We start from the raw sequence: 20,032 nt of genomic DNA on the forward strand, positions 1-20,032 counted from the left end.
GCCCTGATTGGGCAGGCTCCCATGGACTCGCCCTTCCTGGGCGGGGTTTTTGCCACTGCGGGAAACCCCACTCACTCATCCACGCGGGTTCGTACTTGTCGAGCAACAGTATCAATGTTGCAAAGGTCGTCATTAAAGTTACAACGTTTGTGGGAGCCGAGAAACTGGAACCGCGGGATCTTGCCTTGGCACGTCAGGATGCGAGAAGGCAGCTGGTTGGTGGTGGATCGTGATGGGCCGAGGGGTCATGCAGATGGGATGGTTGTTAGATGACTTGTTAGATGTAATAACCGAACTAAAAGAAATCCCAACGCATGCCTTTGATTCTCCCACCAGACAAAAGGAAAGGGATCTGACTACACACATACTTAACGACATAACTGACTTTTGGGACATCTGTATGTTGAATTTTTATGGTTTCCAGATCTGTAACAATATGCATAATTTATAATCTTCCCTTACGGCTTACAGAATCATAAACTTCGACATTTTAGCGAAACAATGACACCAAACATTACACAATTACATCAAGTTGAATTTTTGCCATCTGAGGGGATATTATCTTGGACTTACCCGGGCGCTTAAACCATGAACCAGCCACCCTGATTCCACAACATCTTGCAAAATCAAGGAACTTAGTACAATTCTGGTTTACAGTTCAAGACCCATGGGGACCAACCCATGTCTCATAATCATCCCTATCAGTTCCAGTCGATGCATTGAAATCCACTAAGATGAGAAGAGTATCTCACCTGGGGCACTGATCAACCACAGACTCGAGCATGGCATTGAATGCGTCCTTCACAGTGAGATCACTCACTTCAGTTGGAGCATATACAGAGACCAGGGAAATGACACTCAAAGTGTGACGAATCCTCAGTCTCATGAGATGCTCGATTACCAGTGTTACCTCAATTATCATTGGAGTCAGCTTATTGGACACAGCTACAGCAACTCCTTGGGCATGGTAACGATCAGAGCAACCAGAACAACAGTCGGTGTATCCACCCCCATGATCTCGCCACTATCCGGTCTCCGAACCTCAGATAGTGCTGCAATACCGATGTTCAGACGCTGGAGCTCAGATGATAACAGATAGGTGATCATCCTCTCTTAGGGAGAGGACATTCCAGGCACCCACCTGAAGGGTCTGCCTCAGGTTAAATGAGGAGCATGCCATCTGGTGGACGACACCTCAACACCACTATGCCCCACACCACCACAACCCTAGCAAGCAGGTTACCCATGGTTTTCCTCCTATCATAAAATAATAAGGGTTCCAAAGGCTTTGCCCCACTCTCGTCATCCAAGGAGCTGCCCTGCGAAGGGCAGCTGTACAGGTGGTACTCCCACGGAGCGGGTTCTTCTTAGTTTGATTTGTGTTTTATGTGTGTTGTGCAATGAAGTGTTTTACATTGGCTCGAGTGCAAATCTTGCCACCAACCTCCTATAAATGGGTAACCCAACTGCAGGAGGACATCTGCCAACACAGTTGTGTACCAGATATAGACAGCCGTTTGCTCACTTGGAGCTCCACACCCTTTGACAGGTTTTGTTTTTAATCCTACTGGGTGTCAATATCCATACAACCTCCTCATCACAAAACCTGGTGGGGAGTTGATTTTGTCACCAACAACCTGACGATGAAACAGGTTTGTGCAGGTTTAGATGGTACCTGTAGCAAGTCACAGATCTGATCTTAGCTTACCTGACAATCCAAATGGCACCCTGAATGTTGTGTTTCTCTTCACTATCCACATACTGACATACTCCACTACCTCATTAAAGCATGTTTGCCAAATATGTTGTTCTTGCTGTCATAGAATAATATTATTACATGGAATGGGGGTGGGAGCGGATCCATAGCGAGACTATGGTAAACAAAGTATGGTCCATGTGTTTCACGTAGGTTATATTGCCATGTCAAAGGGACCTGTCAGAGTAAGCCATTTGTTACACGTGATGCTGAGGCAGTGGCGTATGTAATCTATAGACAGGATAGTCAGAGTATATTGCGTGTGTAAACACCTCGTTTGTGGGCGGGGCCAGGTGAGGACTTTCTGTTATGAAAAGCATGTGAAATTCATCACGACCTCTCTGGCCAGTGTATGCCTGCCATGGTGGAGAAATTCATCACGCAGTGTGTTGTGAAGCCAGAAGTGTCCTTATAATCACTTTTATTGGTGCCACCCCATGGGCGGGATGGCCCAGGGGAGGACTCCGGCCAAGAATATGAAGAGTAGTACAAGAAGGTAGATCTCGGAGGAGTATAAGAGGCAGAACATTCTTGTGGTTTTCTCTGAAGAGGTTTTGGGAATCATCCAAGCTTGTATCCCACTGTTTTTGGAGAGGGGAAGAAGTAACCTCACTGGAGAGGAAGAAAAAAGACCTCTGAGATCGAGGAGAGACAGAAGAGCTCCAAATGTAGTGGAACATGTCAGTATGTAACGAGCTGTTATGCAAAAAGAAGCGCTTTGGGGAGAGGAAGAAGAAGGGGTGACCAGTAGACCTCATCTGGAAAAGGACAGCGTGCAGGCCACAAGGGCTAGTTGAGGGGCTGATCAATGTTGGTACTACTCATGGCTGGTTTATTTCCTCTTTGTACTGACTTCATCACTGGCTCTCATCGGCTCACTCCTGGCTTGCAAAGCAGGCTGCATTGAGTCCTGCATCTGCACATTATAGACAAAGGAAAGTCCATACCAGCAAAACTTAATATTTCCATAAGTGTGATATGTGGCACCCAGAGTGGGCTACGTTTTGCCCTTGATTTCTCATCATTGAATGTCAGTTTTCATGCCCCCCCATTTCCTCTTTGTGTCTTTTGATTCACTCGGTTCACACCATTTATGATAGCGTCTCGTTTTTCCTCTTCCCTGTGCTTTTCTTGACAAAATAAACCCTTTAAAGGGCAAGAAAACGTGTTTGAGACATCTGCTTTCAGTGCGTGTCAATTTCGGCTCATTTGAATGATCCTTGAGGACAGGTAATCACAAGCAAAAATATCTGAACGCAGTGCAGTAAGAGAACCGTTTGGGCATTTCCTGGGATGAGAGGTCCTGGCGCCGAGGTATGTTAAGGGCACTCAGACGTGGCAATACGAATGGTACGTTTGTAAGCTAATACACCAATTAGTTCATTGGTAAACTCCATTTAATTGGAGCATTTCATGTTTTAAAAACACACCTTTCAGCGATTGAAGAAAAAGCAGGAATAAGTTTAATGCAGCGGCATGTTCCTGGAGTGGGGCAACTTAGCATAACAATTGTGCATTTTGTGAGGAAAGCACCAAATTTGGCACACTAGTAGCCTAACAGATTATGAACAGATTTGGATATTTGGCCATCTCAAATTCAGCCGCTGATGGCTATGGCAGCCATTTTCCACTCCCATCAAAAATTTTGAGATGGCCCAATATCCAAATCTGTTCCTAATACGATAGACTACTAGTGTGCCAAATTTGGTGCTTTCCTCACAAAATGCACAATTGTTATGCTATATTTAGCTAAGTTGCCCCACTACTGGAGGGAATGGGTATTTGTTGGTAAATGTAAATATGAGTTCTCTTATCTTCTGCAATAAGTTTGTTGAACACTCCCTGCGCCAGCCTTCTCTGCAACATCTTCTTGGTATTCATCTTTCTCACCCCAGAAACGATGAGCAGTCTTTGGAAGAGATTTCTGTCAGCTTTGATGATTATTTCCTTCCCTTTCACTTTCAATTTGGATAACTTGTTTATCAACATATATGGTGCCTTCAGAAAGTATTCACACCCTCTCGACTTTTGTCATGTTTTGTTGGGTTACAGCCTGAATTTAAAATGGATAAGATTTACATTTCTGTCACCGATCTACACAAAATACCCCATAATGACAAAGTGAAAACAAGTTTAAAAATTTTTTTTTTATAGATTAATGAAATATGAAAAGCTGAAATGTCTTGAATCAATAAGTGTTCAATCACTTTGTTATGACACTCAAAATTGAGCTCGGGTGCATCCAATTTCCTTTGATTGTCCTTGAGATGTCTCTACAACTTGATTGGAGTCCACCTGTAGCCAATTCAATTTAATGGACATGATTTATAAAGAAACACACCTTTCTATATAAGGTCCCACAGTTGACAGTGCATGTCAGAACAGAAACTCCAACATGAAGTCCAAGGAACTGTCCTTAGAACTCCAAGATAGAATTGTGAGGAGGCATCGATCTGGGGAAGGGTATAAAACAATTTTTAGAGTGTTGAAAGTTCCAAAGAGCACAGTGAGTTTCATCATTAGGAAATAGAAAGAATATGGAACTACCCAGACTCTTCCTAGAGCTGGCCATCTGACCAAACTGAGCAACCAGGCAAGAAGGACCTTTGACAGGGAGGTGACCAAGAACCCAATGACCACTCCGACAGAACCAGAGTTCCTTGCTGAGATGAGAGAACCTGCCGGAAGGACAACAATTTCTGCAGCACTTCAAAAATATAGGCTTTATGGGAAAGTGGCCAGACGGAAGCCACGACTGAGAAAAGGCACGCGATAGCACACCTGGAGTTTGTTCAAAGGCATGTGAAAGACTCTGAGAGCATGAGGCAAAAGATTCTGTGGTCTGAATTGGACTCTTTGGCCTGAATGCAAAGCGTTACGTCTGTCAGAAACCGAGCACAGCTCATCACCCATATAACATCATCCCTACCGTGAAGCATGCAGGTGGCAGCATCATGCCTGGGGATCCTTTTCACAGCAGCAGGGACTGGGAGACTTGTAAGGATAGAGGGACTAATGAATGGAGCCAAATCCTTGAGGAGAACCTGCTTCAGAGTGCAAAAGACCTCGGACTGCGGTGAAGATTTACGTTCCAATAAAACAATGACCCCAAGCATACAGCCAAAGGAACACTAAAATGGCTTCAGAACAAGAACGTGAAAGTTATTGTGTCCCAGCCAAAGCCGAGACTTGAATCCCATTGAGAATCTGTGGAAAGACTTGAAGATTGCTGTTCACCGACGCTCCCCATCCATTTTGACAGAGATTGAGCAGATTTGCAAGGAAGAATGGGAGAAAATCCCCAAATCCAGATGCATAAAGCTGATAGACATACCCAAGAAGACTCGAAGCTGTAATCGCTCCCAAAGGCACTTCTACAAAGTATCATTGTCACCTACACAACTCATCCACAACGTTTTTCCAAATACATCCACAACATTTTGAGACATCATGCTCTGTATCGTTTTCGGCCATTTCTCTCAATAGTGAAGAATCACTTGAAAAAAAAAATTCTCATATCCGGATCTGGATTAGGATCTTCACCAAAATCGAGTTGATTCATCCTTGTCACACACCAAACCTGCCCACCAAGTTTCGTACTAATCCATCCATAATGTTTTGAGATATCCTGCTCTCAGCCAAACAACCAGACAGACAGACAAATATAGGGGTGAAAATATCACCTCCGCCCACCTTCGGTGGCAGAGGTAAGTAGTAATTTTTAGCTTATCTGGAATTTAAATTCCAGATAAGGTATTGTCATCGTGCAACGTCCTTCCATCTGTCTGTCTCCTATTTTGACTTCTCCGGCTAAACTGCTTGGCCGATCCGGCTGAAATTTGTCAGCAAGGTTCCGCTCCTGAATGCCAACGGGGATTGCAAAGCTCGTTCCAGTCACGTGACTTTAAATAGGTCAAAATGGACAACATCGTAAATTCCTTCAAAAATCTTCTTCTCAAGACCCACCAGTCAGAATTCTACCAAATTTGGGTTACAACATTGGGACAGGGTCGTGATGTTAAATTGCAGAGGACAAGCGGATCACGTGATTGGAATTGTGACAATGGCCGACTTCATACATTTTTGGGAAAAATCGTGTAAATTCCTTCAAAAATCTTCTTGTCCAGAGCCACCAGTCAGATTGCTACCAAATTTGGGTAGCAACATTGGGTCAGGATTGTGATGTTAAATTGCGGAAGTCAAGCCGAACGCGTGACCGGAATTGTGTCACAATCGCCGACTTCATAAATTTTTGGGAAAATTAAGTCAATTCCTTCAAAAATCTTCTTCTCCAGACCCACCAGTCAGGGTGCTACTAAATTTGGGTTACAACATTAGGACAGGGCCCAGATAAGCTATAGGGCCCAGAGGTGCTATTTTTACCTTCCATCTCCCTCAGTATGTTCATGACAGTTCATGACAGAGAGAGAGAGAGAGAGAGAGAGAGAGAGAGAGAGAGAGAGAGAGAGAGAGAGAGAGAGAGAGAGAGAGAGAGAGAGAGAGAGAGAGAGAGAGAGAGACAGAGAGAGACAGAGAGAGACAGAGAGAGAGAGAGAGAGAGAGAGAGAGAGAGAGAGAGAGAGAGAGAGAGAGAGAGAGAGAGAGACAGAGAGAGAGAGAGACAGAGAGAGACAGAGAGAGAGAGAGAGAGACAGAGAGAGAGAGAGAGAGACAGAGAGAAAAAGAGAGAGAGAGAGAGAGAGAGAGAAAGAGAGAGAGAAAGAGAGAGAGAGAGACAGGGGTGTGAGAGACAGAGAGAGAGAGAGAGAGAGAGAGAGAGAGAGAGAGAGAGAGAGAGAGAGAGAGACAGAGAGAGAGAGAGAGAGAGAGAGAGAGAGAGAGAGAGAGAGAGAGAGAGAGAGAGAGAGAGAGAGAGAGAAACAGTAGAGAAAGGGGGAGAGGAGGTAAGGGTAGAGAGAGTGGGTAGAAGAAACAGTAGAGAGAGGAGGAAGAGAAAGGGTACAGAGAAGGGGTAGGAGGAAGAGTAGAGAGAGGGGGGAGGAAGAGTAGTGAGAAGGAAGAGCAGAGAGAGGGGAGAGGAAAAGTAGTGAGAAGGGGGGAGAAGGCACAGCAGAGAGAAGGGGTAGGAGGAAGGGTATTGAGAAAGGGGGGGGAGGAAAAGCAGAGAGAGTGGGGAGGAGAAAGGGTAGAGAAAAGGGGGGAGGAACAGGAGAGGGGGGGGGTATGAAGAAGAGAAGCAAAAATGGGGCAGGAGGAACAGTAGAGGTGGGGGAAACACCAACAGCAAAGTTATGTTGTCGTTAATAATTAAATTTAATGGTTAGTTTCTTCAATCTTACAATGAACACTTTTGATCTTTTCCTTTTTTGTGCAAAGTGGTTGAACAGTAATTTTTCATCGACGTCATCATCATTTTTGTCCCATCTTTGGGACTCTCCAAATTGAGCTCCCCGGCATGCCTTTCCGTCCTTCAGCATCGTTTGTAGTTAAAAAAATGTCATCTGCGAATGGTACCCCTTGCAGAGACGCATCCTTTGTGGAATCAACAAGGTGCATTGGGCATATTACAAATGACATCCTAAAACAGAGAGTTATTAACACACACACACACACACACACACACACACACACACACACACACACACACACACACACACACACACACACACACACACACACACACACACACACACGTGCTGTTTATTGTGTTACATCCTAAATGCCTGAGCAACTGTAATTGAGGCTTTGTTTATGTGCAGATTACAGAGCCTGTGTTTTACAGCTCCATCAATGGAGGGGATGAATCACATGCATCATGCTGTTCCTGTGCGATTGGCCTGGATTTATGTGTCATGCCATGAAAAGCTAGGACACGATGGAAATGCTTCTTTTTATGAGATTTTCCTTTTCCTTTGCAATTATTTTCCACCAATCGTCCAGTCCACAGTCACAGTGGGACAGCGAGAGTCGAGGAAGTACGATTTCTACTGTGGTTGTTGGTGGGGGGTTGCTGCACCCAATGACTCCGTGAATGAAACGAGTGGTTTTCAATAAGCACACCATGTGTCCTCTACCTCAATTAAAACACTTACTTCCTCTTTCGTACGCAACACATAGCTGAGGGTAACAACATTTGCTGAGAGTGCACGCAGCTCTGCCGCTGATGCAGTATCCGCTGTACTTTAGAGCTTTGGAATTTGTTCAGGGTGCCGGCGATAACTCACCTACTCTTCACGAAGGGCACCGCCGTGGGATCTTCAACGTCCACCAACTACTATCGACAGACAGTTTAACAAACCATCCGAGGGACGGCATACATCTTCTTTCTATCTATAATTCCAGCAATCTCTGTGTGTCTGTCTGTCTGTATGTGTGTGTCTGCGACCGCCTTTTCTCGACAACCACTGGTCCGATTGAATTGAAACTTGCCAGGTATATTGCTGGAGACCTGAGTATGTGCCTTTTCAAGGTTTGATATCAATCGGACAAGTGGTTCCCAAGTTATGGCCATTTATGTATCATCCAATGACAGGACACGGTGCTATGACATCACTATTGACGTCACAATTCTTCTTCTTTTATTTTTTTTTTAATTATTTTTGTATGCACGATTGACGTCACAATTCTTCTTCTTCTTCGTTTGATATGATGTCACAATTGACGCTGGGTACCTGAGTATGTGCCTCTTCACGGTTTCATATCGTTCTTCATCCGTTTCAGCTGTTTTCCAAGTGTTTCCCAAGTTATGGCCATTTATTTACCAAACCAATGACAGGACACGGTGCTATGACGTCACAATTGACGTGACAATTATCAATTTTTTTTAGTTTTTTTGCACGTATGGTCCCGCACGTACGGGCACGCATGTACGGGCACACACGTATGGGCCCGCACTTGTATTGATGAATCACCCGACCTGTGAAACTGTGATGACTGTTTTTATATCTGCCTCGGGATTCAAACCTCGGCGAGACGGCTTTGATGCGAGTATGCATATTTCTCGAGTCTAAACTATCCTGCCAGTCCTTATGAAAATTCACAACTTGGTGATGATCTGGTGGTCTATCAAAGCCTGTATATTTACCATGTTTGAAAGTACATCAACCAATTATGAAGCCTGGTGCTGGCTTAAGTTCTTTGGGTCCATCGAGTTCAAGCCCCATGTTCTACCCGTTGAATTAACACCAGGTGGGGTGACTCAGCCTGTCATCCTTCCGAGGTCAGCAAAATGAGTAACAACTTACTGCTGAAAGGGGTCATCCTTCTGAGGCACATTTTCATGACATCGTCATTTCATATGCAGCCTGTGGCTGCTGGTAGCATCATTGCTGGGAGCGCAGTTGTGCCGCTGATACAGTGACCCCTGTTTCCAGTCAGCTGGTACTCATTTTGCTGAACTCAGAAGGATGTCAGGCTGAGTCAACCCACCTGGTGTTAGTTAACCACATGCATGACAGGGACACAAACTCAAGACCCTAAGATCTTAAGCCAGTGACCTTAACCATTAAGTCAACATGAAGATGATTCTAATAACTAGTACCACACACCCACCCCTTAAAGGTGTGACAGGAAGGGTCATTGAGTTATCCTCTTTAGGGTATGTATATATATATATATATATATATATATATATATATATATATATATATATATATATATATATATATATATTACAGTAGATCTAAGCTCGGGTTCATTAGCTGATTAGCATAGAAATTCCTCAAGAACATGGGTTTCCTCCCTTTCAATTTCTTGATAAACAACAGTAGTGACTTAAAAAACATAATCATATGTGTTCGTGGTTTACAATATTTTTACTTCTGATGGGCTTGCCCCAGGAAACGTCACGATAAGCTATTCATACATGTTAACAGTGTGTGCAAAGAAAGAGCGGTGTGTGTGCGTGTATGCGCACATGCGGGACTGTAGCGCCCATGTGGGAGTAGCTGAGCCGAGTGAAAAGGAATGTGTTGGTAAATTTGGTTGGGGAACGAGGAATTGAGAGGGTGAAAAGCTGGTGGAGCTGGTGACAAGGAGTGGGATAGCCATAGCTGGTTCATTCCTTCAAAAGTGGGAAAGCCACAAGATTACCTATCGGAGTGGACAACATAGAACAGAACTGGATTTGGTGGTGGTAAGGAAGCGACAGTTGTGGAGGGTGAGGATTGTAAAGCAGTGGTGGAAGTACATGTTACCAGCCAGCACAAGCCTGTGGTGTTTGTGGTACAGGTGAAAAAAAGAGGAGGGAGGTTAAGAGCAGGGGTCGGAAGATTATTCGGTGGGGGAAGTGTCGGGGAAACGTTGTTGTAGAATACAAGGAGAGGATGAGGGTCAGGAATGATCAACTTAAAGAAGGGGAAGGTTTTGGGGAGGAGTGGAAGAAGTATGGAGAGGCGGCGTTTCAGAGAATTACAGAAGTTTTGTGTTAAAGGACATCAGGAAAGGGTGCATCGTCGGGGGATAGAAACCAGGTATGGTGGATGGAAGAAGTATCGAAGGCGTTTGCTGAAAAGGAGGTTTGGAAAAGGATCGAGAAAATCAAGGATAGAGGGAAATCACTGGATGCAGGGTTGATACACCTGCATGGGCTGAAGAAGAAAGCAGCAAGGAGAGCTGTGGATAAGGCAAGGAATTATATGGAAGAGGAGGTGTACAACAAGTTGGAGGAGGATTGTGGGAAGAAGATGATATATAAATTGGCTCATGACAAGCATGAGGAGAGTAAGGACATGAAGGGAGGAAGGTGCTGATTAAGGATGGTGGCGAGAGGCAAGGGGCAGTATTGAAGGTGTGAGAAGGATATTTGAAGGAGCTGTTGAAGTGGGGAGGGGGCGGCGGCAAGCTGGAACTTCCGTGTTATGTAGAGGGGAAAATGGAATTGGTGGAGATCAGGGAGGAGGTGCAGACGGCATTGAAGAGGAGGAAGAAGGGAAGATCGCCCGACATTGATGAGGTGTGTAAGAAATGATAATTGCAGTGGTTGAAGTCGGAGTCAGATGGACGAAGAGGCTATTGAATGTATACATGAGAGAGGGTTTGCTTCCAGAGGATTGGAGGATAGGGTTAATTGTGGGATATGGAAAGGGAAAGGCGATTTTCAAGATCCGGGGAAGTACTAGTCAAGGAGCATTATACTCCTTAGTCATGTCATGAAGGTGCTGGAGAGGATTCTGGATGGAGGTATAAAGAAGAGTGTGGAGATGGAGATCGGAGAAGAGCAATAGGGGTTCAGAAAGGGTAGGGGGATGACAGATGTGATGTTCATGCTGAGACAGCTGGTGTAAAAGAGGATAGAGGTGCAAGGTGAATTTGCCTTGGGATTTGTGGACCTGGAGAAGGCCAACGACACTCTCCCGAGAGAGATGGTGATGGCAACACTGAGATGAATGGGAGTGCCGGAAGCAGAAGTTAGGTTGGTGGAAGGGATGTACAAGGGAATGAAGGGAAGGATCCTGGTTGGTCCTCAGATGTCTGAGGAGTTCAGTGTGAACATTGGTTTGAGGCAGGGAAGCGCTCTCAGCCGACTCATGTTGATCATAGTGATGGAGCTGGTAACCAGGAAGTTAACCATCAAGGGTAATATGGGGAGAATGTTATATGTGGACAATCTGACTGTTATGTTGGAGAGTAGGCAGAAAATGCAGGAAGGACTGGGGGAGTGGAAGGAGGGAAACATTTGGGAAACATGGGCTGAAGATGATTATGGAGAACACTGAGGTGATGTGGGTCAGGCAGCCTGAATATCCGGTTAAAAGGGAAGGAGATCAGACAGGGAAATAAGTTTGAGTATCTGGGAGGAACAGTGACCGGGGATAGTAAGTCCAAGGCGGAGGTGCGGAGGAGGATTCAGGTGGGTACAAATGTGTGGAGGAGGGTGGAGGGAGTAATTGCAGACAGAAAGATATCAAGGAAATTGAAAGGGAAGGTTCTGCTGTCATATATATATATATATATATATATATATATATATATATATATATATATATATATATATATATATATATATATATATATATATATATATCTGCTGTCAACACCAGCCTACTTTTACAGTCTGGAGATAGTGCCACTGACAGACAGATAACAACAGATGCTGCAGGTTTGCGAGAACAACTGAGTCAGGAGGATTGCGGGAGTGAAGAGGGTGAATATAATGAGGATGGATGAACTGATGGAGGAAATTGGTTTGCAGATGAGCTTGATGGGGCGATTGGTGAAATTCTGGCTGAGATGGGCTGGACACTTGGTGTGGATGGGGGAAGAGAGAACGGCAAAGTGGGTGAATAGGTTGAGGGAGCAAAGTATGAGGAAAAGAGGTAGACCATGGTTGAGATGGGAAGATTGTGTGAAGAGGGATATCAATATGGTGGGGTTGTGGAAGAGTGGAGAGAGTTATATTAGGCAAGAGGGAAGTGGAGGAATATCGTGGTCAAGGCAGTGGAGAATCATGATGCCACTGGACCTCGCCCCTTAAAAAGGAAGGAGGAGGAGGAGGAGGAGGAGGAGGAGAAGATTATGCTATTATCATTTGCGTTGTTATTACATCCACCACCGAAGGTAGGTGAAGGTTGTTTTCACTCCTCTTTCTCTCTCTATTTGTCTGTCTGTCTGTGAACAATATATCTTTTGTGAACACCATTGAGTGATCATAGGACTAAAAACGATATCCTTACCACAATTCACGGAGTGCTGTTTGTTTGCTTGTCACGCGACTCCTACAGTTCTGGGCCAATTACATCCAGATTTGCTACAGAGGATCAGCATGACCCCAATTAATGTATAGGGGTGTTTTTATGTTTAAATTGTTCAACATCGTCAAAATGCCAGTCTCCTTGTTATTTCCATCATGCTTACTGCCTCGTAGTCATGATATTAAAAAATATATATCGTTATGGGTTTCAGAATCAGATCCGACAAATGCATACAAACATTACGGTCCTCAGACAGTTATTTCCCAAAATGCATGTCCAGGATAGACCCATCCCCATGTCTGGTGGGATTGTAACTTTGATGCGTTGAGAAGGGTAAAGAATAGATTCCCTTTCTTATGGGATGGCTTTTTTCTCTTGACGACAGACACATTTAATCACGTGAGATAGCCGTTAGCCCAACGGAGGCTCGTCTACCCCCTTTCCATCAAGACACATTGGCTTGGAGGTGGACGATTTATTTACACCTTGGACTTGTCGGACATTTAATTAAGAACCGCGGGCTTTTCCTGAGCGGTTATTCTGACGGTCAAACATGGCTGTGGATCATTTACCTCACTCACATATTTTCCATCGACGTTTGGCAGCTCTGTGGATGGTTGTTGTTGACGTTTGATGAGCGCTTCACGTATTCGCTCAGTAATTCTGGCAAATAGATTCTTTCTGCCGTACGTCCAGCACCACAAACATGGCGTCGTAAACCAGGAATGATCGTGAGACTGGCGGTTGGTCACGTGCAATGAAGCGCCAATAGGCAAGGTGGATTTGGCCGAAGTCTGCTTGAGGCTCCGCCCAGACTGGCCGCCTATAAAAAAAAAGGACAAGAGGACAGTTTTTGTGTCAGTTGGCGGCAGCTGGTTCCGGTTGCGGTTCTTACAGCTTTGAGAGTTTTGCGACAGTTTGTGACAGTTGGTTGGCAGCTAGTTGGCAGCTAGATGCGGCCTCTTACAGCTCAGAGTTTTTGTGACAGCTGGGTGATGGCTATTTTCAGCTCCAGTTAGTTCCAGTCAGACATTTGGTGAGCTGGCGACAGTTGAGTTTGTGACAGTTGGTGACGGCTTTGCAGCTCTGATCGCTGGTGACAGCCTCACAGCGCTTCAGCGCCTTGCAGCTCTCCGTTGGTTGTGACTCGTGGTGGCTCCTGATGGTGGGTGACGCTTGACCCTATGCACTAAGCGAGTGACGTCACAGCGGAAGGTAAGGCCCCGCCATATTGAGTGGCAAAAAATCATGGCTACCACGCACGTGTCACGCGAACTTCTGGGCTACTTCCATGGATTCGATGATATTTCTAAGAAGAGGTACTGCGATAAACTGAAGCTGTGTGGTCTTAGTGAAGATCCTTATATTATTTCAAAGGATAAATGGACAACAGAAAGGAAATTTTGTCCTCAAATCGTTTTCCCTAACATCTATGTTTACCTTGTTGAAACGCCGAGTCCTTGCACTAAAGCCAGCCTGAAAGCCTTCACGAGTATGGACGCTTACTCGTGTTATGTCGCCGGGTTTGGTAGTGACATAATCTCGATGAAAGGTGACAATAACTGTATTATCGTGAGGGCAAAGGTTAAGCCTGTTTTCTTTCATTTCACTATTATTGTATTATCGTTGTTGCTTGTTTTGTTCAGCAACCAGTGTCACTATTGTTAACCTGACTGCAGCCACAAGTTAATTTCAAGTGAAGCTCTTGTCTAAATGCTAAGTTTGTATAAAATCTTCGTTCGTCAGTTTTCTTACAGATACATGATATTTTTTCCATGACAAACATCCGGTGTAATGCCACGCTGCTGTGGATATTTCCAAGTGCTAGTTTTTATGTATTATACATATCGATGTGACTTTCTGGAGTGAAAATGTTTCACTAATTTTTTTTTTTCAAATTTCTGAAATGCTATTTAAAAAACTATTTAATTTAATCTGCGATGTCATAGCAATTAAATAAGTTTTGAGGAAACAACTCAGAACTGTGTGCGTTAGACAGCTGTTAGAAAGGCGATCTATCCTATCTCATCCTGTCAATAAAACAAGGGATATAATGCATTTTAATGATACAAATCAGACAATATTTTTTTTAACCACAAGCTATTTAATACCAACTACTGAAATAACGTATCAGAAATTAGTTACATACCGGAGACAAAATGAAGGCCTCACAACCAGTCATGTTCTCCAGGTCGCCATTTTTCTCTTCTCAGAACCGATATCCAAATATTTCGGCGGGAAAGCGGTAAAATTGCCCTCCAGAGCCTTTAGTATATCGCTGAGTACATCCCGGGGCACAACAACTCTTACCGATTTGCAGAAGAAAAAAAAAAATCGCTTGCTTGGAAATAACGGTGTAGTTGAAGTGGAGACTATCGGTTGTTATGGACGCGGTAATACTTTCTTGCCACTCAATATGGCGGAACTGCCACAGTCACGTGACCGGTGACGTCATCTGAATAAGGGCTATTAAGATCTAATCAAGATAAGATTGGTGCTTTGCCTCGGGCACGCTCCCCGTTCAGGAAACCACGTGACCTCTAATTAGACGGTGGACACTGGAACTCGTAGTTTACCCATTGGCATTTGTGGTTCTAATGCAACCCACCATATCACGAAGTTCATTGTGAGCGGTGGCCCCAGGTCCGTCTCTTCCGAGGAGGTCTGGCTCTTTCCTCATACACTCGGTACCCGTGGCCGTAACTGTATATAGATGGATGGATCGATAGATAGATAGATGCATACCTGTTTGTATGTTTCATCATCTTCCTCCGAGAGGATTTGACCTTGGAAGCTGAAACTTTCAAGGATTAATGAGGACACACTGAAGTTGTGCATGTACAAGTATCATTTGATTCCATCAAGTATTGAAGAAAAATCATTTTTTGCCCATTTTGGCATTTCCTTCCTTTGGAGGGGGTAAAGGGGGGTGGGGGGTGCAATTGGAATTATCCAAGCAAAAACCACAATGTATCAGCTATGCAAATGAGCAGTATGTATGTTTTCCCTTCATATACATAACCCGGGTTAATTTTATTTTTGGGAGGGATCGGGGCAGCAGTCTGTTACCTATACACCGCACAAATAAAGGGATGCGTCCAAAGAACATTTTGCATGCTTCGAACAACATTGCCCGTCAGGTGGGTACTCTGCTATGACAATAATTATAAAGATAATAACATGACCCCCCCCCCCCTAGTGGCTCCCAGAGGGAGCAGATGCTCATAGTATACATAATTAGTGGATTAACCACTCACAAGGAAGGTTGAGCCCAGGCAGGGAGAGAGCGTCAACCAAAATGCATCATCAATCCATGGAGAGAGACCTCCACACGTCATTAGCAAACTATGGACCAAAAAACAAAAAGATCAGTGTGTAATGGTCACAGGGTTTAGCACAAGTGCACATTAACATGAGTGCTGGTAAATTAATTTTCTCCCTTAGAGAGGGGCAGACTAGAAAACAGGATAAAAATGGTTGGAAGAGTCAAGTTATACAGGTTAATAAAACAAATAAAGTGTTTTTTGGGGGGGGGGACAAAAGTAATGGAGTAATCGAAAAAGAAAAGGATTAAAGAAAGACAGGAAATGGAATGCAAGAAGAAAAAAGCAACAATTACACCAGTCCTCTGTCCCTAAAGAATAAAGAAAGGAAATGTGAAAGGAGCCAATTAACCTCACAGGCTTAGCTGAACAAGGACAAAGGGACAACCAAGAGGCTCCAGGGTGTGCCAAATGGGAGGCAGACATTTTAAACCCGATAAGGACATTTTTAGAAGAGTTACAAAGAATAGCACCCAGGTACTAACACTTATTGGGCAGCCATAGCACTACCCATCAATTCCCATCGATGGCACAATGGTTGGAGTCACCACAAGACTGCACTTTAATGACATCAAACTCTGCAAGGCTCTTACTAAAGCCAGCTCACAAAATTATATCACAGGTCTGGAACTTTCATGACAATCACATGACAGATGAAATTTGTCAAAATGGCATTTAAGAAGCGACCAGACATATTACGGCCTGTATACGCTGCTCTAATTTTCTGTAACTTTTTGTTGTGCAATAAAATGATGATAATTAATGCATACTGGACATTCATATGCAATCATTGGAACTTCTCTGCCTTATTTCTACAACATTTTTGGCCTACATGTAGCCTCAGCTAATCGGCTCACTGGGTGGGATCACGTGAATGAGGATAGTATGTGATGCACCGCAAAATAAAGTTGATAAACCTACGCATGAAGTTGGACAACGAAAAGTCGCCCAAAGTTGTGCATTTTAGGGGACTGAAAAAATTGTGAAAAAAACCATCATATTGTTATGTGGAAGGGGGAGGGGGTCTATAGCTAGACTGTATTAAGTGTCGCATGATCCATGTGGTTTATGTAGGTTAGATTGTCATGTAACACCATTCTCCCTCGTCGATCTTCAGCAAGGAAAAAAAAATTCCCCTATTTTTCTAGCTATTTAGTCTATTTCTTGGTATTTCAGTGCTCTTTAAAAACCATTTTTCCCCACAAAAATAGCAAAAGATCAGTTTGCTTTCCTATTTTGGAGATATTTGTGGTTGCACTGAAGTTTTTTTCATTTTTTTCCTGACTTTGTTTTACAGCAGAAAGATGTATTTTTATTTTTATTGGGGCCACCCCTGTGGGAAGCACCCAAGAAAGGAAGACTCCGTCAGGAGGAAGACGAGCACTCAGTCCACGAGGAGGAGGACTGGAGTCGACCAGTAGAGTCCATTGGAGAGCCCACGAGAGAACTCAAGACCACCAGAGAGTCCATGAGGAGAGGAACAGGAGATGCTCGTGAAAGAGAGAATAGATATGCTCGTGTGGAAAGGAGGACTGAGACCTTGCTTGGAGGAGAAGCCTCGTGTGGAATCGACCCAAGCTGGGATCTTCCTGTGTTTTTAGAGGAAGAAGATGGAGGGCAGACCAGAAGACCTCACTCTAAAAAGGACAAAGGGGACCACATGGCCTGGTTGAAGGCTACTCATCACTGGCCCTGCTTGTGGCCGTTTTACTTTGTATGGGCACCATCATGACTGGCTCTTGTTTTGTACCTGGTCTCTAAAACGGGCTGCATTGTGTTCAACTGCGTTCATATTGTGCATCAGAGAAAAGGGAAGTCCTACCTGCATTATTGTCGTGTCGTAAAAGTGTGATCTGTGGTGCCCATTGGGTTAGGATTTGCGGTTTATTTCTCCTCATTGTAAATAAATTTGCATATGCCCATTGCCTTATTATCTTGCCAAAACGAAGTTTTTGCAAGATCTGTTACTTGGTAAGTTTTTTTGTTTGTTTGTCTGTAATCATTGGATTTTTCATCTTTATATCACTCTGTAGAGAACAATTCTCATCGGAAACTCTTGTGGGTACACATATCGTAGTATTATTACAATACCCTTCAGCACACATAAAGGTCAAGGTAAAGGTCAAGGTCACTTTGCGGTAAATCATGGAGGTCGCCGAAACCCTTATTTTTTGAGTAATTTTAATCGAATCATCTCCAAACTTTATGGGAATGTAGTATATGGTCTGGCGCTCAGCTGATTCGTTTTTGGTGGCGATTGGCCTTGACCTTCATGGTAAGCGCCTAAGGTCGAAATATTTTGACCCCAAGGTCAAATTTTGAAATCTTAGGTACCATATCGTGTAATACCTCAAATTGAACACCTCGATGAGTGCTTTCTAGATATGTCAAGCTTGAGACATTATGACGTCATTTGGTGACGTTATGAGGCAAACGCATATTCATCTTGCCAAAACAAAGTTTTTGCAAGATCTGTTACTTGGTAAGTTTTTTTGTTTGTTTGTTTGTCTGTAATCATTGGATTTTTCACCTTTATATCACTCTGTAGAGCACAATTCTCATCGGAAACTCTTGTGGGTACACATATCATAGTATTATTACAATACCCTTCAGCACACATAAAGGTCAAGGTCAAAGGTCAAGGTCACTTTGCGGTAAATCATGGAGGTCGCCGAAACCCTTATTTTTTGAGTAACCTTGCTCGAATGATCTCCAAACTTGGTGGGTATGTAGGGTGTGGTATGGCGCTCAGCTGATTAATTTTTAGTGTTGATCGGCCTTGACCTTCAAGGTCATATTTAGGTCATTCATTTTTTACCACAAGGTCAAATTTTCAAGTTTCAGTTACCGTATCGAGTAGTACCTCAAATTAAAGCCCTTGATGAGTGTTTTCCAGACATATAACTATTTTGACGATGTGATGTAATTTGACGATGTTATGACGAAAAAAACTGCATTTTTCATGTATATTGTATCGCTTTAGTTCACATCAGAAACTCTTCTTCAGGTCACTCTGTACAGAACAGTTCTCATTGGAAACTCTTGCAGGTTCACATATCGTTGTCTTATTGCAATACCTTTCCGTCACATAAAGGTCAAAATCAAGGTCAAAGGTCAACGTCACTTTGATGTCAATTATGGAGGTCGACGAAACCCTTATTTTTTGAGTAATTTTGATCGAATCATCTCCAAACTTTGTGGGAATGTAGTAAATGGCTTAGTGCTCAGCTGATTAGTGTTTGGTTGTGATCGACCTTGACCTTCAAGGTTAGTGCCTGAGGTCAAAAATATTTGACCCCAAGGTCAAATTTTCAAGTTTTAGGAACCATATCGTGTAGTACCTCAAATTGAATACCTCGATGAGTGCTTTCTAGATATGTCAAGCTTGAGACATTATGATGTCATTGGGTAACGTTATGAGGCAAACGCATATTTTTCATGGTTACTCTGTAGAACGATTCTCATCAGAATTTCTCATAGGAAGATATTCCTCAAGGAGTCGCTCCTGGTAGATAGCAGCTCTGTTCACCTCAGTGTGACCTTAAAGAAGTCACACGTGGTCACCTTTTGGCAAGATACGGATCACCCTGCGGGTGACATTTTCAGACTGCAAGCACGCTCCCTCTGTAGTATACACAGGTCTTTACATCGAACAATATTCAACACATAATCCACAATCTGTAACTGTAAAAACCCCCAACATCGTCACTATTTCAGACATAATTGCATAACCATACACACAGTAAGTTGCAATCATTTTCTGCCACGTCTCCACTGAATGGTGGAAAAGCAGCAATCTTGCAGTAATTTATTCTTCTGAGAAGATGGGCAATCTGTGTTCATCTTGAATAATAAAACTGGTGTTCTTACGTTTTTTGAGCTTGCTTTATAATTAATTTCGTTATTGAGCATGCATTCTGTGATGTTCAGTTTTACATTTGAAACATTTGAAAGAAGGTTTTATATTTGAAACATGCAGGAGAAAAAGACATCTGAGCATTCCTTTATATTAATTCTACTTTCCTCTACTCTGCTGCTTATATTCATGCTGGTTTTCTACTCTTGGACATGCTGCTTCTCCTTCCCCAACAATGGACGGAGGACTTTAATATCATATATGAGATCAGGGCCGTCTCTCTGGACATATCTCGATCTTTTGATACAGTCTGGCATCCTGCCTTGCTCTCCAAATTGTCTGCTTATGGAAATCAAGGAAAACTCCACTCTTGGATTAATGACTTCCTCCACTCTCATAGCCAACATCGCAGCTTTCAGCAGAACCCTTTCATCTCCTCTCCCTG

At 43.5% G+C, this 20,032-nt stretch overlaps 1 long non-coding RNA gene across 2 annotated transcripts in view; it reads right to left on the minus strand.

Annotated features, from left to right (window-relative positions):
- Window positions 1–14,978, minus strand: part of LOC147011655 (uncharacterized) — a 33,837-nt gene extending 18,859 nt beyond the window's left edge. Inside the window, exons 1-2 of one of the 2 annotated variants that reach the window (XR_015051542.1) lie at window positions 14,558–14,978; window positions 12,990–13,231 (exon numbers count right to left, since the gene is read on the minus strand). This is a non-coding gene — a long non-coding RNA (uncharacterized LOC147011655). Of the gene's footprint in view, window positions 1–12,980; window positions 13,232–14,557 lie in introns of both variants that reach the window. The other variant, XR_015051541.1, reaches the window with a different exon arrangement.
- Window positions 14,979–20,032: the final 5,054 nt, after the last annotated feature.

The sequence above is a fragment of the Eptatretus burgeri genome, chromosome 15 (genome assembly GCF_056783735.1).
Source record: "Eptatretus burgeri isolate ZD-2024b chromosome 15, Ebu_testis_v1, whole genome shotgun sequence".
NCBI classification, from domain to species: Eukaryota; Metazoa; Chordata; class Myxini; order Myxiniformes; family Myxinidae; genus Eptatretus; species Eptatretus burgeri.